Source organism: Mustela erminea, chromosome 9 (genome assembly GCF_009829155.1).
Source record: "Mustela erminea isolate mMusErm1 chromosome 9, mMusErm1.Pri, whole genome shotgun sequence".
Lineage (NCBI taxonomy): Eukaryota > Metazoa > Chordata > Mammalia > Carnivora > Mustelidae > Mustela > Mustela erminea.
This window is the reverse complement of record NC_045622.1, coordinates 35,989,805-36,015,377: the sequence shown is the minus strand read 5'-3', so window position 1 is coordinate 36,015,377 and position 25,573 is coordinate 35,989,805. Positions and strand designations below refer to the sequence as shown.

The 25,573-nt window shown below is 42.6% G+C and overlaps 1 protein-coding gene across 1 annotated transcript in view; it reads right to left on the bottom strand.

Moving 5' to 3' along the window:
• The window catches only part of MAML2 (mastermind like transcriptional coactivator 2), a 344,668-nt gene that overhangs the window by 83,743 nt on the left and 235,352 nt on the right, over window positions 1-25,573 (bottom strand). The gene's annotated exons all lie outside the window — the stretch shown is intronic.

The window sequence follows — 25,573 nt, the reverse complement described above, 5'->3', positions numbered from 1 at the left end:
GCAGAGAGAGGGGAGGAAGCAGGCTCCCTGCTGAGCAGAAAGCCCGATGCGGGACTCGATCCCAGAACCCTGGGATCATGACCTGAGCCGAGGGCAGAGGCTTTAACCCACTGAGCCACCCAGGCGCCCCATAACTTTCATTTTAGATAATGAGGTATGGAGAGATTAGGCATAGTACTTTGAGGACATACACACAGCTAGGGACTGGGGGAAGAAAAGCCAGGATGCGAACCATCCAGTGTGACTGCAGAGCTGGTAAGGTCGGTCACTGTCTGCGCTGCCTTCCATTGGGAGGCGCCCAGGGCACAGCGGGTGCTGTTGGGATATGCCGGTCTCCCAGAACTCTACCTGCTTTTGGTGCTTGGCCTGGACACAACAGAAGTTGGTGAGACTGGTCTTGACCTTCTTAGGCTTGCTCTCCTCTCCCTCCTCAACCTTTTCCAAAAGAAGATTGAAAACTCCCTCAAAGGAAAATGCAACTAGTAATCAATCACCTTGTTAGCCCTCCCAGGGAGCTGTGCAATTTAATTAACAAAACCGTCCTTACTTCTTCAGGACTCAACCTCAAAAGGAGCTAGGTCAGAGGTGAGAGGTAGGGGGTGGGCGGGGGAGGGGTTGGAGGAGTTACTTACTCTACTCTTCTAGCACTGCCTGAACCTTGCAGATAGGATGTTCATGCTGTGGGATCCTCTCACTAATGGTGACAACAAGTGTGTCCACAGCATCGTCACGTGCATGATTCAATGGGGCCACCACACACTGCAGTTCTGAAGGCTCAAGGCAGAGCCCTGTCTTTATCAATGCAAGGACAGCATTTCCTCAAGGAGAAGAGGAACGAGTCTTCAGTCCCAAAGGCTTCCCTGTCCCTGCTCTTTGAAGTCACTGAGTAACTGCTGCCATGCGCCATGCTATGGCTCCAGGTGAAGGGAAGGGTGGGGAAGGAGATGGGAAACAGCGGGAAAATACGATGTTGTAGACGGACTGCACAAAACACGCAGGACTTAGCCCTGAACCACCTCACTAGATACGTTCTACGTTCTTATCGGTGACAAATCAATGATGTTTCCTTGAGTCAAAGTTGACCTAAAGTGAGACCGCATTCCACTGAATCACTGGGACCAGACCTGCAGGAATGGATTAAATGAGATAAGGGTAGGATGAAAAGTCCTTCATTTGTTCCTTCACCTATCTGAGGTGCTGGGATTTCAAACACTGAACAAAACTGAAAAAGCCTCTGTTTTCGTGGTGCTTAAATTCTAGTGAGGGTGGGCTGGTATAAACAAAACATGAGTAATTGAACAGTGTGTCCAAAGGTGATAAAAAATGTGGAGAAAAAGAAACGTGGTAAGGAAGATAGAGAGGCGTAGAAGGGATCAAAAGCACAAAGTCTGAGATGGACAGGAACCTGGTGCATTCTGGGAAGGCAGGTAGGGCTGGAGGATGGAGAACCCGGGACAGGGATGGAAGCTAGGGTGGGAGGAAGTAAGTGGTGTGCACGCATGTGTGCACTCTCCTGCACTTCTGGTCAGGTCTTGGAACACCTTGGGAGAAGGCTGGCTTTTACACCTACTGAGATGGGAAACCGGTGGAGGACTCTGAAGGGGGAAGAGACATGACGGAAGGCAGAGCCAGACTTCCCAGAGTTCCTTTCAGCATAGAGAAAACCTGCTTTCTAAGCAGGTATACTAGACTTGCCCTTCAGAACTCTTTTTTCTGCTGCTAAATTGCCATCTGCATACATTTTTTTCTGGCCATAGCATCTTCAGTATCAATGCTCATGTGTCCAGTATAGCCTGACACCATTTTAAGTACAACCCTTCAAGACAGAGACTGTCTTACAAAATGCCTTTTTCCATGCAACAGGACATGCATTTAAATAAATAAAAAGGGGCCATTTCCATCGAAGCAAATGTGTTTCTTTGCAGCCAACAGCACGGTCCTCTAACAGTAATGTGTCTATTTCAGAAAGCAACTCTATTATGTCAACAACAACCCTTTAAGGATCCAAAGTTGCCACATGATCCCTTTACTCTAGGCAGGATAAATCAGGATCCAACAAATGAAACACCTTTCTCTCACAAATTATATACCATTTGGGTTTTGTTTTGAAATCATCTTTTTAAACCTGTCATTGGTGAAAAGGATTTAGAATACAAATTGCCTCAAAGATATTTTATGAGAATCCAAGAAAAAAGAGGAAATAATTATTTATTGGGGTCCACTGAATTCTTGAATATGATATTTCATATTAGTATGAATGTTGGAAGAGAGACATGAAAATGCATATCCATGACTACCTGTCTTTAGTTTTCCTTTCAAACCCATATTACCTATATTTTCCCAAAGAACAAATTTAAATGCCATATTTTGAAAGCTCGTGGCTTCAAGTTGCTGATTTAAGGTCTTGTTGATCTCTGTACAGAATTTTAACATTTTTTTTTTTCCTACTTTGTTGGCCTGAGGGTGATGACGGAATCAAGCATGCTTATAAATAGGGCCAAATAAGTGGAAAATTCTCTCATAGAAAAGATGTAGTTTTATGAAAAAACAAAACAAAAACAAAAACAAAAAACACCCTGCCAGAGTCAGTTTTTTTTTAAACCTGTCACCCTCTGAAATTTCTGGTCCAACAAGTTTTCTTCTCGATGTAGTTAAATGTAAACAAAAGTGTTACTTCTTAATTATCTAAGTACCCTGAGTCACAATGATAATGTATGTATCACTTCACTTAGGAAACATTTTATGTTCAAGTTCATTAGGTGCTTTTACAAGAAGCTTTCCACAGCCATTCGAAAGAAGATAATGTTTTTCCAATGACTTTCTCTACTATAATAATTGGCCTGGGTTGATGCTCTTCAGTATTACATAAGAAAGCCTGACTTTGTGCAGATGGAGGTAAAGCAAGTTTGTGAACTTCCCCTCTCCCGGTACTTCCCCTAGAACAGCAGTCCCAACTCTGATGCAGAGTAGAAACTCCTGGGGGAGCTTTAGAAAAATAGACACACACACACACACACACACACACACACACACACACACACGAAGAGAGAGACAGAGACAGAGACAAGAGACAGAGAGGAGGTGCCCAGGCCCAACCTGTAGATGTTCTGACTTAATTGGTCCAGGATGGGCCTGGGCATTTTTACCTTATTTTAAATTTTTGGAGAGATTGAAAGAGTGTGTGGGGTTAGTAGGGAGAGGGAGAGAGAAAATCTCAAGCAGGCTCCCCACTGAGAGCAGACCCCCATGAAGGGCTGGATCTTACAACCCTGAGATCATGACCTGAGCTGAAATCAAGGGTCTGACACTTATGTGACCGATTCACCCAGGCACCCCTGGCCTGGGCATTTCCAAAAATGTGCACATCATCTTGAGAACTATAAATCTAAAAGGAATCTTAACTTTTCTCTCTCTTTCCTCCTTTCCTTTCCTTCTCTTTCTCACCACCCTCCTCTGTTTCTTTCCTTCTCCATTGTTCCCCTCTTTCTTTTCTTTTTTTTTTTTTTTAAAGATTTTACTTATTTATTTATTTGACAGACAGAGATCACAAGAAGGCAGAGAGGCAGGCAGAGAGAGAGGAAGCAGGCTCCCCGCTGAGCAGAGAGCCCGATGTGGGGCTCAATCCCAGGACCCTGAGACCATGACCTGAGCCAAAGGCAGAGGCTTAACCCACTGAGCCACCCAGCCACCCTCCCTTTCTTTCTAAAGTGCCTAGCTATTTGAAATGATTCTATTTTCAACTGAAACGAGCAAAGAAAATTCCAGATAAATAATGCTGTAATGACAGAAGATATAAGCACACTATAAAGAGAGGGAAATCACATTGCTTAGATCAGTGGTTCTTGATTCATTCAGATTTTCAAATTTATTTTGGAACCACAGATACACACAGCAATATATTTAGTGCAGACAACAGATAAATCTCATTCAGCCTCAGGGTCACTGTCTACAATAGTCTTTGACTGTTGTCTGTTGTTCACTTTGGACTTCAGTGAATAATTTGTTGTTACTTCACCATCTCTTGTGTGGCTGAGACTCGAGTACACCTGCCAGGAGGAGACCGGTGAGTGTGAAGGTCTCACAGGGAGGGTAAGGGGCCTCCTCAGTGAGTAAGGTGGGTAGAAGTTTGAACACTCTCCCTAACCTGTGCTCAGTTATTCAGAATGGTAGAAGAGTCTGATGGAAACCAAGCTGTCGAGACACACTGGAAATTCCTGAGGAAAAAGATACGCTTCACAAAGAAATGTAGAGTCTGGTATAAACAGAGTGATTCAGCAATAGGACTAGAGAACAAGGGGTATTGCCAAGATGACCACCGGTTTCTGGAAGTGTCCTGAGCCAGCTCTCCTGCTGGGTGTGACCTGGGGAAGGAAGGAGCCATGTGGGAAGGGCAGAGACGCTGCAGCACACTTGGAAACGCTTTGGGAGCACAGCCCTGGATGTGCATTGCTCCAGGCGGTGGAGGTTGGGGATTGGGGGAGGGGATCCAGAGTGTAGCTGTGAGTGGCAGCAGCTGGTACAGACCAGTCACTCCTACTGATTCAAAAGAAGCATATAAAACTCCTATTTTGGACTCACAGACAACCAGGGTGCAGGTGAGGACTGGAAGTAACTTTGTACAAGATTAGACGTCTCAGGTGAGAAGGTGGGGTGGGAAAGCTTAGTCTGTGAGATTCTAGTTTCGATCTTATGCAACCTCATTTGCACGGATGGGCTGAACAAAACAGGAATATTTGGATGCATCCTTAATTTCCCAGTTACCAAACCTCATCTATATTACCCTAAAGGGCCCATTTTCTCTTTCCACCCCAGTCTGTCCTGCACGTGGCAACATTCACAGAGAAAGAGAGTTCCACGTGACCTATCACCCCTGGCCACTTTGAAGATTGGTTGTCTTCACAGGCGGACAATTGGACCAGTCACAGCCACAGAAAATCTCCCCTCCAGGCAGCTTTCTTTAATTTCATCAGCAGACCCTTAGGGAGCAGTCCTCCTCTCATTTACCTGGGCTGTTGAACCAAATACCCTCCAAATCCTCAAAATGTATATTGCATTAAAAGTAAAGAAAACCACGTTAGGTGAAGTGTAAGACTTGGGGAGACACAGAGATGCACTTAATTAATTTAATCCTGAATACACACACACACATATACACACACGTATTTCAAGTAGCTACAGAATTCCTCTGATTCCTCTGGTGTTCAAACATTTCCAATTTGCAGTGATCTTGCCTAGCCCACTTGCTGACCAAAGATCTTGTTAGAAGTTAGGCCACATTTCTGTACAATTAAAACCTTGCTTCAGGGTATATCTCGAGGGCATATAAGTCAATGGACCTTTGCATGCTTCCTACACAGATTGTCCATGTGCTTGCTCATTCTTCAATTCCACATAGTCACGGAGAGATGCAGTTGATTACAGGGGTCCAGCATCGGTCTGGATGAACTTGGAAAAGCCACTGAATTTTTCTCACATATGTAAAAAGGGAGTGATGATTTTATTAGAAACATCTTGAAGATTCTACCACCTCTGAAATACTGAACCTAAATCTAAACATTTACGTAGTTGAAATAAAGCTATCTTTGCCTCCTCCTCAGTCAGGGTGGTACACAGCCAGGAAAAAAAAAGAAGGGGTGGGTGGAGAATCTCCTCAGTGGGAAAGAGATCTCTCTTGAAGAAAGGACCACTTTCTAAAAGACCTATCTCATTCTAAAACAGGACCATGAACAGGACCATGAACAGAACCAGCGATCTCAGGCCAATGTGACTTGAGCATTTTTTTTTTTAAAGATTTTATCCATTTATTTGACAGACAGAGATCACGAGTAGGCAGAGAGGCAGGCAGAGAGAGAGGAAGGGAAGCAGGTTCCCTGCCGAGCAGAGAGCCCGATGTGGGGCTCGATCCCGGGACCCTGGGATCATGACCTGAGCCGAAGGCAGAGGCTTTAACCCACTGAGCCACCCAGGCGCCCCTGACTTGAGCATTTAAAGCAATGAATGCTCAAGCCAGCCTCTTGCCCCTCACCGTCAAAGGAAACAGGAGGCAAATCCGTGATCCTCACAACATGATAAACTCCATTTGTCCCCTCCTCAGACATGCCTCTAAGACTAAACTTCTTTCTCGGTGGCTCTGTTTCAGTTAAGTGCTCTTAGACCTCAGTCCAAACCCCTTTCACTTAGAGTTGGCTCAAGATATTGACCACTGTGAGTTTCCATATTTCTATTTCCAATTTCGGAGGACTTTAAAAACTATTATGGAAACGAAGTACTATCTTAGGGAATAGCCTGTGTATCTACTTTATACCATGAAAATTGGCTGCAGCATTAATACTGTAATAAGACTGAATAACTTAACTGAATTGTACTACATTCTTTGTGCTATAAATCCTTTCCTTTATGTTTGTGTTTTGGGCAAAATAATCAATTTAGCTTTAAAAAAAAAAAAAGCTTTTTTCTTGCTTTTATATTCTCTTGCCCCATTGGCATCTTCTCTGTTTCTTTCTATTTGATCTCCTTGTTGCTATATTCACTCCTAATTAGAAGAGTCAATGCAGCTGAAAACAATGACAATTTAATGGAGTGAAGCAGATCTACCACCTGGGGTGGAAGTGGGATGATGTGGTTGGCAGTACCTTGCACATTCCTGTTAGCTGGGTGCTGGAAAACATTAACACCTCCACCCTAGCAAAGGAGAAGGGGACACATTTGTAGCTGTAACTTTACTTATCTGCTTATTTACTTATTTGTGTGTTTCAGTATTGTGCTTGAACTGGGACAGATGGAAGGAGCATGGAGATCATCTGGTCTGTCGGTGTTCTAAGTGTTCCAGGGACACATACCCACCACCAGGGAATTTGCTGTTTGCTAATGGGACCAAAAAAATAAGGATTATGCACTGAGTTTATCAAAGAGCTAAAATTTATTCAATTAATTTAAAGGATGATCATTTACTCTGCAATTATGATCTCTGTTTTTTTAATGCTAAAATGTATTTTTTTAAATGTATTTTTTTCCATGAAATGATGGCGATTTTTCATTTTTAATGTCTTTACACAGGAAAATGAAATATAACAGATCCGGGTCAGCAACCCTATTATAAATATGGTCTTATTTATAATATGGTCTTTCAAGTCTAGGGGCCACACATCTGTTCTGATCATCTCTTTCATTGTGATTTGGGGGAAATGAGATGGAGTGATTACCTGGCCTGCGGGCAGCCACCTGCATAGTCAATGGCATCAGAGCGCCGTGGCCTTGGATAAGCTCATCTTCTCAAACTATACCCCTGCGTGAAAGAGAGTATGTGATGTCCGCACCAAATTCAAAGTCACACTGAGGAGACTGAAATGCTGTGTTCTGTTTACCATGCTCTTGTTGGCTGTTTGTTTGGTCACATGAAAGTCAGAGCCGGCATTTAAAAAATACCATTTCTCTCTAAAGAGAACAAAATCAGAAAAATAACCAAGGCCAGTGGTCCCCAAAGACTGACCTCTTCAACGGACTCTGCCCTCGGAGAGGTCAGGGTAGAGTCCGACCACTTTTGGTGCAGATGATGATGGCGGTTTTAAGGCCATCTGCAGTCATTCACCTTTGCAACAGCATTTGGGTTCTAACTTTCATGGTTGTTGTTGTTGTTAGTGTTATTATTAAGCACAGAGGGCGCCCTGGACGCCGTGAGAAGGACAGAAGGGGTCCTCGCAAACATCCCAATACGAAAAAGGTTTCAAGTCATTTTGACACTGAATAAACATTAGATTTCTCTGAGACTGCAAGTGATCTTTGTCAAGGGGACTCTGATGGAACCAGCAAACCCTCAGGAAGAGCTTTCCCTTTCTGTTGTCTGTTTTCCAGGCACACCGACAGTGCTGGATAAAGAGTGTTGCACGGAGCGCAGGACGCTGGCGAGTGGGCGGTACCTACTTTGCTTTGGACTGTTCCTCTGAAAAAAGTGAATTAAATGCAGAAGAATAGAAGTGGGCAAGCAGAAACTGAAGCATGATTCTCCATTCACTCTTTAAACCCTTCCTACAAAGCCAATTATGTATTTGGTTCTTCAGTTTAGAAATGTAATATTAGATACCACAAAGCAGATTGATTTCCCAAGGAAGGTATTGATAATATTTCATGTTTTCTGATATAATATTCTCCCAAATAAAATCCATTGCCTAATGTTATTGATATCATGCTCTCCCTGCAGCAGACCTGAAATGTAAGGAAATAGGATTCGACTCACTACTTCTTGTTAGTAAAGTTAATGAGACCTGGGAGTAGCTAATATGGTTGTCTGTTTTATCACTAGAGTGCTCAAAAGTTCAGCCTCCCCTTTGTTCTCCTGGACAGAAACTCTTCTTACAGGTGTTGCCAAGTTTGCCAAATTGTGTGGTATCTTCTTATTACCGGCCTTATCCAGACAAAGTGGAGATTCTACCATCATTTTTAAAAAATATTTTATTTATTTATTTGACAGAGAGACAGCGAGAGAGAGAGAGCACAAGCAGGGAGGGGGCAGAAGGAGAGGGAGAAGCAGGCCCCCAGCTGAGCAAGGAGGCCCGACGTGGGACTTGATCCCAGAACCCTGGGATCATGACCTGAGACGAAGCCAAAGGTTTAATGATCGAGCCACCCAGGTGCCCCCTCGCTTAATTTTTGTGTCTCCAAGACATAACACAGACTCCTCAGTACTCCATCAGTCATTGAGCACATTTTAAGCGCCTGCAAAGGGCTGGGGAGTGTGCTGGCTGCTGGGGGTTGAGAAGTGGAGACTGTCCAGCGAAGAAGACAGATAATTCTAGAAAGCACGACATAAAGAGCAGGAAGAGCTGAGAGAGGGGAAGTCAGGTGGGGGTGAATCTGTCTGACCAGCTTCCTAAAGGAAGTGACGATTAAGGGGAAACCTGACTGATGAGTAGGAGTTCCCCCAAGTTCTCTTTTTCTTTGTCTTTTCAGGTTACTGGAAAAGCTGGTGAGGTTTGTGGCTGGGAAGATACAGTTCAGCGTGTCATCTGCTACAATGGTTGATGTGAAAAATGTTTTCACACTTTGCTTTGAGTTCCGATAGCACCTTTCATGTTGATCACATGCTGAGCTCTTTAGTCTTGCGGTACAATACTCCCACGCTCCCCTAAACTTGGATACTGAAGTGAACCTCATTGACCCTTCTTTGGGGGTCCCTTATCTCCACGGTTAGCACCAATTTGTGAATAAATTCTCCTCTTTCCAAGGCAAGGAGGAGGTGAAGAAATTTTTCATTTTAAAAGAATTACCACTGAAAGTGTGACCCTCACAGTCACCTGAGTTACCCTCCAAGGGGAGTCTCGGAGACATTTAGGGGAGAAAGACAAGCGTGTTAGACCTGGAGGCATGAACGTATGCATCTTGTAAAGTAACGCATGAGCAAGTCTCGGAGAGGTAAACAAGTTCCCCTCCTTTCCTGTTCACTTTTTTCTCTCCCTGAAATTTTAAGTTTCACGTGTATATACTGCAAACAGTGATGGAGGGCTTCTTTCGTTTTACTGACACGCGTGCGTGCGTACACACCCACACATATGGGAGGTGCATAGCCCCTTAGAACTTCCTGCTTAACTTCTCACAGCAACTCCCTCCATTTAAGTTGGGCTGTGGTCCCTGAGGGACGCCTCCGGCATCTGGATTTGGCAGAGAATCCCATTCCCATGGAAGTTAGGGCTGCCCTCAGACTCCCTGCCTGGCGAGGTTCTCACCCACGTGCATGCATCGGGCTTCTTTGGAATGTGTAACCCAAAGTGGACTGATGAGGGCTCTTTACGATTCCCCAAATCACACAGAAAGTTTCTAGGTGACTAGAAACTTCTTGCCTCTGAGTATAGGGAAAATGAGGTCTACATCAATCTTCACCAGCACACGGCTTATTTCTCTCGCTGCTCTAGAAAAATGAATGTTGGCAGTGCTTTACACATCAAAACCGTCCAAGTGGAGCCTGACCTTAGGGCCTTGGGATCCATGCTGAATTCACATTCATTTAGATTTGACCCCATTTCAAGTGTTCAGAGAAATGTGAAAGAATTTTACAATAGCCACCCTCCCCAAAAGAACTGAATGAAACATGAGGAGGAAAAACAAATGGAGAAATTTGTGAGAATGGTTGGCTTCATCTGTAGTTGCAAACAGAAATAGGCAATTTGTCAGAGTTTAAATTGCCTTATAAAGTATCTTTACACAGTAGAAGAGATGGTCAGAAATGCCTTTTTTTGGCCCCAATTTCCTTTCATTTCTCCCTTGGGATTACTCGTTCCTACTTTTTATCCCATCTTTCTGACCCTCTGGCTTTCTCTCTGGCTTTGACTATGTAGACAATTTCAATTTCATCACTCACATGGGTCAAAACTTATTTTAGGAATCATCATGGCTGTAACAGGAGTAAAGGGAGCAAGTTGTTTGGGGGACTCTATTCATATATGCAAAACACAGCCTCCGCTACCAAGTCCTGCCTCCCCAGGCTGGTGTGGTGTCCAGAGCACAGCCTGGGAAAGGCCCCTGGGCCTGGCTGCCTTGGTGTCAAAGCCTTTACTGCCCAGGGCTCTGTATAGACTTTGGAAATAGAACTGATGGCTCAAAACCTTTTTACCTTGATAAAACATGTCAACAAACTTTTGCCCACAAAACTGGTGTGGATAGATACTGATAGGCATTCAGGTAGCCCCCAATCTATAAATATCTATAAATGACCACTAGACAGGAAGAGCTCTGTGGCCCTTCACTAGTGAGGCTCTGGCTAATCTCACTTTTCCTCCTCCCTTGGTCTGAAGGCCTGCTTCTCCCTGCCATGAAGGTCCAGCCAAAAATACTCCTTGTCTTCTCATTCAGAACCCAGAGCCAGGCCTAGGAGTTAGGCCCTTCATACTCCGTGGCTTTCAGAGCAAAGTTCTCTGTGCACACTTGGGACTCCCATTTCTGTCTTGAACAGGGATTCTCTGTTTCACTAAGTAGACTATATTCCTGAATCCACCCCTAGGCCTGGTTCAACCAGTGTACGTTGAACAACCTTTTTTTTCCTGAAATGCAGTGTTTGAGAATTTGTGGTCAGTACTCTAACAGGTCAATGGCCAGAAGAGTCAAATAGACTTCGAATAGGCCAGCCTGGGACATGATAAAGTTTCTTTAAATTGCTCCTATAGACAAAATGCACCAGGAGTGTCAAACAACCAAACTAAAAATTAACTTTTAGAACCTAGTACTCAAAAGTAGAGACTGTTCAAAGGATGGTTACCTGGTTCTGATCTCTAACTGGAGGAAAGGGTTCTGTGTTTCTGCTTCAGGGAAGAGTGGTGCTGGCGCCATAATGGAGACATTGCCCGAGAATGCCATGGGGACAGTCCCTGGGCTGGGGTCTGGCCGCTGACCCTGATCTTGGTACCCCTCGCTGACTGAGAGCTGTGTCAAGGGTCAAGGCCTCTGGGTGAGAAAAGCTGTCAGAGGGATTCAACAGCATCGTAAATGAAATGTGTTGATCTCATTTGTTTGTATATGGGTCAGTAACTGATTATACAAAACCAATGATTCTATTTTTTTTCATTCATTTTTAAATCCCTTCCTATGTTTTTACCCTTTGTACTTATTGTTCTGTTTTGTTTTGGAGAGAGACAGCAATACAGATTTCCAGGAGGAAGAGAGCTTAGAGAGCCTGCTGCTACAGGTCATGGCCAGGAGTCATTCCCCACCAATAATCCTGGATGTCTCTGAGGCAGGAGCTAAGTGTGATAAATGTCAGCAAATGAACAGACTGGCATAGAACCCAAAATCCACCAGGAAGAAGGGCAAAACTATGAACACATTTTCAGTGGTAACCAGATCAGACTAACTGCTTAATCCCTAATAAATAGAGTGGGATCAGAAACTGAAATCTTCTTTGGAAATAGCTATGTTCCAGAATTTCATGGAAAAATATATTAAAACTTGATGTACATGAAACTATGAAAATAGATATTGCATTAATCAGAATTAAATTACATACACACACAGTAAGAGGGTAATATAGTGGGCAAAAAAGTAGCAAATGTCCGATTTGGATTAAAGACGTGGCTGAACAAACTCCTTTAGGGCAAGGATTGTGCATTTATGTTTGAGACACAGTGTGCAGAGCATGGCTAGAAGCAGACAAACATTATCTGAATTCCAGTTCTGCCACCTGATAGCTGTGTGATTTAGGCCAATTACTACGCATTCTGCTCATGAAGACTATCGATCTTCATGGATAAGGAGGAGAAAATGATGCCTGTTTCTTAGAAATGTCATGGAAAAACCAATTAGCCCACAGTAGGTGCTCAATAAATGAAGCTTTCTTTCTCATCCCTTCTTTGCACACTCCATAGCACTGAATGTATCTAGGAGGGCATTATCACTATTCGACAATGTTCTTTCTTTTTTTTTTTTAATTTTATTTATTTATTTGACAGATAGAGATCACAAGTAGGCAGAGAGGCAGGCAGAGAGAGGAGGAAGCAGGCTCCCTGCTGAGCAGAGAGCCCGATGCAGGGCTCGATCCCAGGACCATGGGATCATGACCCTAGCTGAAGGCAGAGGCTTTAACCCACTGAGCCACCCAGGTGCCCCTCGACAATGATCTTTCTTGATGCTTTGAGTTTCTTCTTATTGTCTCAAAGGAGTTATAATGTCTCTGAAGGTTTCAACATTTACCTTTCATATATCCTTTGTCAGGAAGCTATCAGCACACATAGACCACCAAAATGAGATTGAAATAAGCAAATGGAGCCACACATGGGACCCAGAAGAGGAAATCCGATAAAGGAAAGAAATGAAAGCATTCCCAGCATGGAGGCAGGAAGTCCTAGGGTGACAGCACTATCTGGGGGCCTATAGAACTCTGTCGGGACATCTGGGCTGGGGAGAGAAGGCTCCTGGGAAGAGGCAACCAGGAAAAGAAACAGCAAACAGATCATCTGACAGGAATTACAGGTGGAAAACTGACAGATGTTTCACAGAGCTGTTGGATGAAATGAGAAGACACAGCCAGAGAGTCAAAGAAACTTGACAAATGAAAAGAAAGCTAGACACTGAGCTCTTTCAGAGGAATTATGGTTTCAGTACTCTGGCTTGTCTTAGCTGTAAACATTACTAATGTCTTCATAGTTCTGAAGACACTGATATGGACTTGGGCAAATTTTTGACAAAACCTTGCGGTGGCAAAGGGGAAGACAAAGAAAGACTAAAATCTTCATCTATTGTGTAAGATGTAAAAAAGAACATACCAAGAGGTCTGAGGCATGCATGAATTTAGTGATCTGATGATAACTACCAGAAGAAGAAACTCAAAATGATGAAAGTAGTTTCCTCTAGGTGACAGCTGAGGGAAGGGGGTGCCAAGGAATAGCTTTTACCTTTTAGCAAGACTTGTCTTTTTAAATTATTTGCCTGGGTTCCTTTGATAACAAGGATGAGGGTGAGGACAGTAATTGGATTTTAGAATCATTAAATTCAAGGATCACAGAATAAAATTGTAACAAAGGGGGTAAACAAAGTCTAATTACTAAAGGAAGTCCACGTCCAGAATCTTCTATTTCTCAAGCCCCTGCGGTCCCCACCACAGGGCACACCCCCTTCAGCACCTTTCTTAGAGCAGTTGGCATGGTGTTCTGTGTACAGGAAGTGGTTACGTATTTTTTGATCGAAAAATAACTATATCAATTGCTGAATGTTTTCACAGTGATTTTTAATGAGGTTGTTCTGGTGAGCAGAGGGGTCACATCTGAAATTTACAGTTTTGTTCTATGTAGAGGGATAAGATTATAGCTTAAAAGGATTTTTGAAACATTCTCCTTGAAAGCTGGCTCAGAGGTAGACATTTCATAGGTCTCACCTACTTTACACAATGCTTGGGTTTGCCAGAGCCTCATTCGAGACATTGAGATTTGAGTGATGCAGTCTAACGGGAATTTGAATTATGCATTCCCATATAGTCTCTAAACTCTACCTTGGGATAAGCCAGAACCCAGAGTTGAAGACTGTCCGGAAGGAATCTAAGTTCCAGGGAGGTGTCTCAGGGAAACTTTGAAAGGGGGAGGGGAAGAAAGATGTATTCTTACTTAAACAAAGTGCAAAAACCATTGATACAGAGTTTCAGAAAACATGACATCTGTACCCCATTATCTCAGCTTCCCAGGGAAAAGTATTCACTGAATTAAAATCCAGGATTTTGGCCTTGGGTTTTATAATGCAGCTTAAAAACAGAAACTTCAAAGGAAACGGTGTCATGGTGTCTTTGCAAAATGTTTGGTGGAAGATATCCATCGTGTTACCTAATTCCCCCAGTGATAAATGTACCTTTGAATTCATTTCCAGGAAATAGTTTGCCTCTACTGATGAACTGGCGTGCTTTCTTTCATGCTAGAGAAGAAGAACCCCTATATCCCCCACATAATTTCTTTTTGCCTTAATTGCCTGGGAACTTACGGTCAGATTTGGAATTCAGCCACTGCAAGTGTTTACTAACATTTAATTTGGATTATTTCAGTGGATTTGTTTCTGGTAGTCCTTAGTGTGCTAAGGAAAGCAAGCTAACACTTGTGAGTTGCCATCAAGGTGAGTTGCCATCAAGGCCCTACATTTGTCCTAAGTCTCATGGAATGTTTTCAATAATACTGCAAAATAGTGTCATAATTCTTACTGTACAGATAATGCAGCTCAGTTTCAGAGACTCCAAGTAATTTGACCAAGGCTATCTGATCACTAAGGTAAACCATGCATAAATTCTCAATAATGTACCTTTTTATTTTTAGGTTGATGTCAGAAGTTCTTCAACCCTATTTTTTTCCCTTTGATTTCAAGACCATACAACCTGTAACACACAAACACACACACACACACACACACACACACAGAGGCGTATTTCCCTTCTTTCCTTTTTCTGTGTCCTTATGTTGGGACTTTCTCTCAGGTACTCTGTTAGCCCTTGGAGGCACAAAGAAAAATTATATGTAGACTCCAGTCTCAAGGAGCTTGCAGTTTAGTGGACGGGTTGATGTATAGACTTAACTATAATTCAAGGTAGCACGCAATGAATGCAATGAGAGATACAAAAAGCTTTGTGGGTTCAGAGAAGAAAAAGAAATTCCATGGTCCAACTCTCCAGGAATTCCTCGTTCACTGGACCAGTCTGATATCTAAACAAAATTACCATACGATATAAGAATGGTACCAACAGTGTTGGCAATCTGTTGTATGTACTAGAGGAGGAGGAAATAAATTTTACTTATTTCAGAGCTTGGGGAGAGGTGATGTCAGCAACATAGGCATTTAGGGCAGAGACTGGGGTTCTAAGACACTTTGGAACTCTCCAAGCAGCTGGGCAGGAAGCCACAGGCAGGAGGGAAAAGGGAACTGTTGGGCAAAAGACATTCATGGGAAGGAGAGCCAGTCCAGTGAAAGAGAGCCTCGGGGAGTGACTGGATTTGCAGTGAAGTGGCATTTCCAGGGAGAAGGTGTGGTCAAAGCAACAAAGATAAATGGAAGCCCAGCCACTGGCCATGGCCCTACGGAGTACAGAATGAGGTAGAACTTCTTGGACATGCCATCCAACCCACTACTGAGAGGGACAAGGGAGTTGGAAAGAGGGAGGCTTGCAATAATGTGAGTACACAGGGAACAAAGGTGAGGAAGATGATGCCTTATTCAGGAAGCATTTTCTAGTTCCCAAAGGTGCTTTATCTTTGTATTCTCTGAATATCCTACGGCTACTTCTATCAGAAACCTTATAACACTACATAATCACTTGTTTCTGTCCATTACCTATGGGTAGGGAGTGTGTTTTGGTCACTGTTGGTAAATTATTGATGTTCCATATGTTTCATAAAAGCAAAGAACCATTTGGAATATTGTTGATAAAATTCTCTTGGCTGACTCTTACCCATATGATTCCCTGTGGTATAGGTCAGTCTAGGCTCCAAGGAAGAGCCTTCCACAGGTTTAACCTGGGGCATAGCTGAGAGTGAATTCTCTAGTTTCTACCCCTGCAAACTAGAACCGTTGGTGCAGATCCATGGGCAAATGGTGTTTTAAGGGCAGACTTGTTATGGAAGAAGGAGGAAATGATAGCTCCTGCTCCTTCCTTCTTGGGATGAGAGGGTAGCATGTTGGCACCCTTAACTCCCAGGAACAGAAGAATGGATGGTGGGTCAATGGTGTAATTCGTGTGTTCATTGTTCAACAGATATGTTTTGGGTTCCTCCCATGTAGTAGCCATGTCAAAAGTTGGAATACAATGGTGGACAAGATGGACACAATCCTTGCCTTCAAGTAGCCTGCAGTTTAGTTGAGGAAGACACACAAGAACACAGGTAGATGAGGACTGATATCAGCTAAAACAGAGGAAGCAGAGGTAGCTACCAGAGAGTATAGGATGGAAGCTAATCCAAATCGGGAAGCCAGGGAAACCTTGTGGGGGAAATATCTCAGCTGAGACTGAGAGAGCATAGAGTTAGGTTAGCTGTGCAGAGCAGAACAGAAGAATGTTCTCGATGGAAGGAACAACATACTTGAAGACCTGAGGGTGAGGGAAAGCATGGTACTTCTCAGGAATCGGAGTATACCTTTTATGGCAGGAGCCAGAGTGCAGAGTGTGTGTGAACGTGGCAGGTAAAGATGAGTGAATGAGTGGGTGGGAGTCAAGGAATAAACAAAAGCTGGGAGTGGAAACCAATAAATCTTGGCAGGAGCCTGGTCATATAAGGCTTTATAAGCTACATAAAGATTGAGATTTTATTCTGAGAAAATGAAGGTCATTTGCGGGCCTCAGGTAGGTGACAGACTTGACCGCATTCCTGTTTAAGCATGCTCACTCCAGTAGCAGGATGGCAAGACTGGAGGGAGGCAGGCCAGTTTAGCCAGCACATGACGTGAGAAGGGACAATGGTCAGAAGCTATTCAGGATATGTTCTGCCCGTGGGTATGTCCATTCAGAATTCACTCCTTTGTGCCGGAGGCCGGTGGGAGAGAGAGATGGGCCTGCTCATTTAGCCTCGTGGCTCTCCCCAGGACAGATCCTCTTCCAGGAAAAGTCTCTTCATCCTTGTGGCTAACAACAGCTTCAGTGGCTAAATGTCCTCTCCTTCCCCCATTCCCACTTAAGGCTTGCCATCGAACAGATCTCCAGGAGGTCAGGGAAAAGGGGTGAGTTCAAAAACTGATCTGTAGGGAAAGGGTGGAAGAGGAGAGGCTAGAGCCGAAGGGAGGGGAACGCGACAAAGACCCAGAGGCACAGAGTAGGAAGGGGAGCCCAAGCCCAGAGCGTGAAGCCCACAGGCTCCTGTGCACACCCGCACAGGCCTGTGGACTACCAAGAAGAAGCGCCCAAACCTCCCTGTTGATGAAGTTCATGTTTCCTAAAGGTGGAGCCGAACTTAAGCTCCTGTGAAAAGCAAACTGTGGAAAATGCCAGTGATTCATGGTGGAGGGAATTAGCAGCAGAAAGAAAGGGAAACAGGTCAACCACCCCCATTCTTTCTTCCTCGGGGACCTTGAAACTTGATTTTGCAGGATGCACAGGAAAGTAGTCATTGGCTTCCCTCTATTATGCGCTATTCAATTTATTGCGTGGAGAATAAAGTGCCACTTTATTGTTCAGATTCATTGCATGAAATGCAAATATTCAGCTGGAGTTCTCTAATTAGTATCCAGAGAGCTGCCTAGGCTCTGTGTGTGTGAGTTTGGTCTTCCCTGCTTAAAACGCAGCGTAAAAGCGTAAGATGATTCACTCCCATTCCATCTCTCTGATCCTGGTAGTCTAAACATTTGTGCCGTCTTTTGTTTCAAATCGAGAGCTCCTTATAATAAACACCTTCAGAATCTCAAGTTTCTGTGCCTGACTTTAATTAACCATTAACATGAACATTTACTGATTACTGCACCGGCGAAATGGGTTGTTGCTTCCTTTCGATTTCACAAAAAGAAATCACCACCCCCCTCTACCAAACTGATAACAACTGACATCTGATTAAAAAAGGCAGAACTAATTAGAATAGGTGCAAAGGGGACTGTTTGAGTCACCTACATTAATGCACATTATAGTTAAATATCTGTCAGATTTTCCATTAACCCTCTTGCATTTCCATCCTTGGGATCAAATCTATTTCTTAACCTCATACCCCTTTTTTCCCTGGTTGGAAACTTGGTATTCAACAGGCTGAATTACGCATTAATGCTTTAAATGCACAGCTCTTGTTGATGGATGCAACATACTGACAAAGACCTTGGAATGAAAATAATAGAAGTCATTCCCCTAAGTGTAGATTTAAACCCTATGCATTATGATTCCAAGGCTAACGTGTTCCTCTTGTTATTGTGTTGATTTCTTTATTGAGGAATACAGGAGTTAATTGTTGCTTTACGCAAATTCACTCTATTGTGCTCTGAGCTATTACATACTACGATGACAAAATAAAACAGACATGAAAGTGGAATATCCAGTAAAAGAGAGCTCTACTCTGTAAAAGGTTAAAATAACACATTCAAAGTTGAATTGGTAGCCTTACGGGAAAGGCCCATGTGATTTGGATTCAGTTATTGTACAGAGCGGATTTATGTATCCCCAAGAAGAACCCAGTGAGTATCTAGGACAGACATCTCCTTCACATCAAAAGCTCACTGAGGAGTTGGGACCATGCTTTCCTGATCTTATGGATGGGTGCAAAGAGGGTTCTCTACATCACGTGATCTTTTCATATCCAATTCCTGGCACCTTGTAGGTGCTCAATAAACTCTTATCATACGAATGCATGCACGCATTATGGTTTTTTCCCCTGGCGAAACTCTAACAGGGACCCCACACCGTTCTTAAATCCTGATGGAGCATGTTAAAGGACAAGAAAGGGAATGAATTTTCTTTATCATTTAAAAAAGCTAACCAAACTCTTGAAATTTTTTCCTTGAAAAACAAAGTCATCTACCACTCCCCTGGGCATTCTCCATTTTTATATGAGATCAGAGGTACCAAGGCACCCACCAGCAAATCAGCCTAGCAACAAAAGCAAGAATAAACCAAGCCTGCGGTAAGATGAAAACAGCTCAGTTTGAAAATACTCTCTGATTATTTAATCTTTTAAAAATATTTTTTAATTTTTTTTTTTTTTGTCCCTTACCATATCTTCTTTGTTCTGAGTGGTGGTATCAGTGTCCAGACGGTGACAAACAGCAAACCCTCAACAAACATTTTTTGAATGAATGGATAAAAACCATTGGTAGAGTTCAGAACGGGGCAGTACTCAATTTAGCCTGAGATCTTTTCGCTCATGGCTCTTGGCTGGGGCAGGTGGGGAAACCTAAAGATCTGTGGATTCAGACAAGACAACGTTGGTGAATTTGCCTGAAGATCCCTCCCTGCGTCAGAATTCTTGGCTTAAATTTTCCCTGAGGTAGAAATAAACTGGGCATGTAGACAATCACGAAATTTCAAACAGATTCCCTAGCAAAGGCTCTGTTAGCACAACCCAAACCACATCTACCTAGTTGCATAACGTAGGCAGCCCAGTGGTTATTAACACTGGGCTTCAATTCAGACCAGTTCCTAACTGTAGTTCTGAGCAAGTTATTTAACCTCTCTGAGCCTCAGTGCCCTCAAAGGGGTTGATAGTATCTACCATTTGGGCTGTTCGCATGTGGCACAGAATTGGTACTAATGTGAAAGCCAACAAATCAACTAACAGAAACTAACAAGACACATGCAAAATCCCCCTCCTGCTAATTTTGCCAATCAAGATTCTTCAGTACAGGTCAGATTAACATACACGTTTGGAAATTTATTTGGGCTCAGCCCTAGCACTGGTCTTATGGAATATTAAAAATGCATTTTTATTTTCTTTTCAACTGGAAAGATAAATGACGAAGTATCAAAGATAAAATGAAAATGCAAACATAATATGTTCTTGGTCTGCCACGGACAGTCCTTGGTGTGTATCAGACCTCGTCCCTCTTGCCAGCCCAGCCCAGCCATAGTGAGTCATAACAGAAATCACCAAATTGTCAAGGGTCATTTGTAATGATCACCTAGCATCTCTTGGGTGTCTATCCTAACTTCAATCTAGATTTTATATTTGACCCATGACCACAGGTTTACTGCCATCTTTTGGCCTCACTCCTAGATTCCAAGTATCCTGATTGATTTTGTGTCCCAGTTTGTCTAAGACATTGGCTTGGCCTTGTTTTTGGCCCTTCATGCTCTGACTTCTTTTGATCTGGTTCTAACCCCTAAATCTGAACCCTGGCACTAGCCTAACTGGCTGACCCTTTAGCCAATCTGTGGCTCCTGGCAAAGGGGTGGTTTGGAAGTTATATTGTTGCAGAACACTGAATCCATATTCTGCATTCATTGGGATAATACTGCGATTATTTTCCCAGTAGAAAAGTCATTCCCAGCTGATTCAAGGTTATATCTCTTCTCTGGCACTTTTACTGGGCGATTATAAGGATTTGTCAGTATCTGAGTGCTCCAGTGATTCCTCTACCCTCAAGTGTGTGTTCTTCTTTAAGACCAGATATATCCAAAATTACCGGGGTGCCTGGGTGGCTCAGTGAGTTAAGCTTCTGTCTTTAGCTCAAATCCTGATCTCAGGGACCTGGGATCGAGCCCTGCATCAGGCTCTCTACTCAGCAGGGAGCCTGCTTCCCCCAACCCCCGCCACCTGCCTCTCTGCCTACTTGTGATTTATTTGTCAAATAAATAAATAAATAAAATCTTTAAAAAACAACAACAGCCAAAAAAAAAAAAAAAAAAAAAAAAAACCCCACAAAATTACCTTAAAGAAGAAGGGGTGAGAAAATGAGACTTGTCTGATTTACGCCAAGGGTAGATATGTAAAGTGTGAAGGATAAACTTGGCTAGGCAGAGAGAGCAGGGTGAGGTTCTTAATATATGATTGAGGCTCTTAATATATGATATAAAACTTGGCTTTAAACTAAGGAGGAAATGTACAAATTTATGTTTCGGTCATAACAAACCATCCATTCACTGGCTGCGTTCCCTCTCAGAATTTTTAGAGATGGGATAATTCTAAACCAAATATAGAATCCACTTGAGTTTCATGGATCTAATGTTAGAAAAAAAAAATTCACACTTTTAAGTGTCTGATTATACAGCTCTGACAAAGATCACTTCTTGGTTCAAGAGGTTAGAGCTTTTGGCTTGAACTCTCACAAGCCCTAGTGAACCAATAACTCTTTCACACCTTAAACAAGTATTCAGTGACTTGAAGATAAATCAGAACTGCATGTGTTATGTCCCTCTCCTGCCCTCTCTCATAACCTTCAAATCAAAAAGGGAAGGAAATTATAGCCAGGAGGTATTTCCATTTGCCAAGCCCCAAACATTACTAAGACAGAGTCACTGAAGACATTTTGTGAAATACCAAATACCATTTGTTCTCTCAGTATCTGGAGAAGGGATTACTTGAAACCACCCCAGGCATGGAACGATAAAGAGGTCTCCAACAATTTGATTATGCTGCGTCCGTCTCTCAGGCATCCCTCACATCTAGGAGAACAGAGATAGGTACCCAATAAAGAGGTGCACAGGCTCTCCCCAGTTTATTCTTTGCCTAACCATGCAGATCTGTCTGGGTGAAGAGCTCTGAAGGGTGATGCTCTGCTGGGTAAATTATAAGCAACTGATTGACAAATTCAATCTACCATCTTGTAGCAGAAAGACAAGATTTCCACCATGTCCAAGATGAAAGGACTCCAATGATCAAATCCCATAACAAGTCTTCCTATGTTTGGTACAAAGTGAGTATCACAAACAGAAAAAGATTCATGACCAATGCTTTCATTTAGGACACTCTAGTTGATAAACTTAAGAATTGCTTAATTCCCAATCTCTCCCCTCCTATGGCTTCAGTCACGAGTAACAGAGACTTAGCTAATTGGGGATGGGAACACACATGTGTACGGTTTCCTATAAATGGTGAGGTTAAACCTTCCTGAGCTGAGAATACTTGGCAATATACTAGATGAGACAATAAAAATTAGAAAAACCTTAAAAATACGCACATCCAAATGAAAGTTCCTTCTCAAAATTATCATTTATTACTTTATTGCCTTCAGAGAAAGTTCACAAGCCATATTTGAAATCCAGTCCTATCCTATCACGTATTCCTCGTTTTTGACCCAAAGCAGCATTAGCCATTTTGAGTGTTTTCAAAGATCACCCTAACAGGATGAATATTACTGCACTGGCAATAATCCACTCAATGAGCATAAAACTCTGAACACAATTCTCACAGAAAAACTCTGTAACCATATTGAACAATGATACCCTTATTAGCAGGGGTCCAGCCGCCCAAAGGTGAATGCTTTTAAGAAGGCACCACTTATTTGACCATAGAACTCTGGTACACCTGCTTTCAACTCAGACACAGGACTTCCAAATCCTCCCTCTTAGAACTGTGGATCAGGAAGGGACAATTTGATTCAATATACAAAGTTAGGACAAAGCCGTAAATGGGTCACCGTGTCCAGCCTGTATGGAAGGGGTCTTCAGCCTGAAATGCTGCTGCCACTTACATCACTTTTAAAGGGCTTTCTTGAAAAGATGAAAATTGTCTTGGCATTATGTGTCATAGGCACTGGAAATGGTTTAATATTACCTAAGACATTGAACGATGTTTGTTGATTTGGCCATCAGCACCCACTGGTGTGCTTGAGTTCTGGAAGCTTTGATGGGGACAAAGAGGACATGAGTGTGGTGTATAGCTGTAGATATGAAAAATGGAGCCAGAAACAGGACCTAGGATGGCAGGAAGGCTCCCAAAGAAGGGCTGACAGGATATAGAGATATATTTCCTGTTATAAATCACTTATTTTGGGTAGCTCCATAATGTTCACCGTCAAGAAGGTCAGCCGTCACACAGATATTTTTTGATTCTTTTCTTTAACAACTCTGAAGGTGAGAGATTTAAGACTTTCTTTATCCCCAAAGCATTTCATCTACCCTGTAGATTACGTAAATATGCCTCATATTACAGGAAATACTCTTTTTGAGAATTTCACAAGGGTCTATAAGCGGTCATTCATTTCCCAACATATCCTACCTGTGAGCTGTATAGTCAGTGGCTAAAAGCACAACCTTCAAAACAGACCATCAGAATCCTGGCTCTGCCACTTCTTATCTGTGCAACTTTGGAAAAGTTACTTAATCTCTCTGTGTCTCAGCTATTTCCCCTGTAAGATGAGAACAATGGTATTTCCTCCATATGGGTGAAATGAGATACCATAAGGAAGAGAGACAGAAGTCATGTCATTTACAGGGTAAATAATGAACACTACCTCTTATTAATATCTAATTATTTATTATTTCCATTTTTATGATCAGAAGACTGGGCTTAGCGAGGGTAAATCACTACCCATTCACTATACTGCTGGACAATACAAGAATGAAGGATAGTTTTCTTTTTTCTTTTCTTTTCTTTTTTTTTTTTTTAAGATTTTTATTTATTTATTTGACAGAGAGAGATCACAAGTAGGCCAAGAAGCAGGCAAAGAGAGAGGAAGGCAGAGAGAGAGGAAGGGAAGCAGGCTCCCTGCTGAGCAGAGAGCCTAATGCGGGGCTCGATCCCAGGACTCTGGGATCATGACCTGAGCCAAAGGCAGAGGCTTAACCCACTGAGCCACCCAGGCGCCCCAGGATAGTTTTATTTCTCTGAAACTCTTTATGTTAGAATTTGAGACTTCTATTTCTATATCATTGATGTCTGCTCTAATCTTGATTATTTCCCTTCTAGTGTGTGGGGTTGGTTTAATTTGTTGTTGATTCTCCAGTTCTTTAAAGTGTAAATGCAAGTTGGTGCAGCCACTTTGGAAAACAGTGTGGAGATTCCTTAAGAAATTAAAAATAGAGCTACCCTATGACCCTGCAATTGCACTACTGGGTATTTACCCCAAAGATACAGATGTACTAAAAAGAAGGGTCACCTGTACCCCAACATTCCTAGCAGCAATGGCCACAGTCACCAAACTGTGGAAAAGAACCAAGATGCCCTTCAACAGACAAATGGATAAAAAAGATATGGTCCATATATGCAATGGAATATTATGCCTCCATCAGAAAGGATGAATACCCAAGTTTTGTATCCACATGGACGGGACTGGAGGAGATTATGCTGAGTGAAATAAGTCAAGCAGAGAAAGTCAATTATCACATGGTTTCACTTGTGGAACATAAGGAATAACATGGAGGACATTGGGAGATGGAGAGGAGAAGTGATTTGGGGAAACCTGGAGGGGGAGACAAACCATGAGAGACTGTGGACTCTGAGAAATAAACTGAGGGTTTTGGAGGAGAAGAGGGTGGGGGTTGGGTGAGCCTCGTGGTGGAAATTATGGAGGGCATGTATTACATGGGTATAGTGTATAAACAATGAATTTTGGAACACTGAAAAAAAATTAAATTTTTAAAAATAGAACAAATATGTGATATTCACAGCAAAAAAAAAAATATTGAGACTTATTCCAATGCATCTCCTACATAAGAGTAATACTTGTTAAAAATATTCTGATATCATACATGGCTCTTTCCATGATAATCATAGTAAGTGTCAACTTTGTTCTAAACTCTGGGTGCAAAATGATCTCATTTTTAAGAGATTTATTTATTTATTATAGAGAGGGAGAGAGAGAGCGCGTGAGTGCACATGTTGAGGGGGGAAGGCAGAGGCGCAGGGAGAGAGAATCTCAAGCAGGTTCTCTGATTAGCACAGAGCCTGACATGGGGCCTGATTCCACAACCCCGAGATCATGACCTGAGCTAGAATCAAGAGTCCAATGCTTAACCATCTGAGCCACCCAAGTGCTCCTTAATTTTATTCTAAAAAAAAAAAAAAAATCCTAAGATATGTTATTTCCCATTTACAGGTGAGAAAACACAGGCTTCGTGAGGTCCAGTGACTTGCTTGAGGCCCCACAGCTAGTGAAAGTCAGAGTAAGAATTTGAACCTAGATTCATCCAAACCCAAATTTGAACCTAGATTCAACCAAACCCATGCCAGTAGGAATGAGTTCCACAATAGCGTTTGTTTATTAACAATCCCTAAATTACCTGTTAAAAAGGAACTTTGTAAAATATGCACATGACTCTAAGTCCATTCTTCATCAACTACAATTAAAAAAAAAAATACACTTTTTTTTTTTTTTTTTTAAACCCCACACTACTTAAATGGGTAAGAGCGCAAAGCTTTGCTTGGTGCGGAGCTCCTGAATGCTGGTTGAGAGCCGGTTTTCTCCTGGCACATATCTAGGGCAAAGGTTAGCTTGGCCACGGTCTGTGGTGCTTGTGGCATTCTTTTCTGGGCAGTAGTCGTGAAAACTACTCTAGGAATGTGATTGAAATTAGGCTCAGTGCCGTCATAATATCCCGACATATTGTTTTGACATGTAATGTGTTGTCTTTGTGCTTGGCCACTAACAGAGACCGCCAAATTACACGCATGAAGCAACATTCAGACCTTCTTCCTTCCGGGAAGAGTTTCCGCCCTTGAATTCCTTGGGGGATCCGAGTTTCCTCGCTAGCATGTGCTCTCATGGCACAAAGCTATCTCTT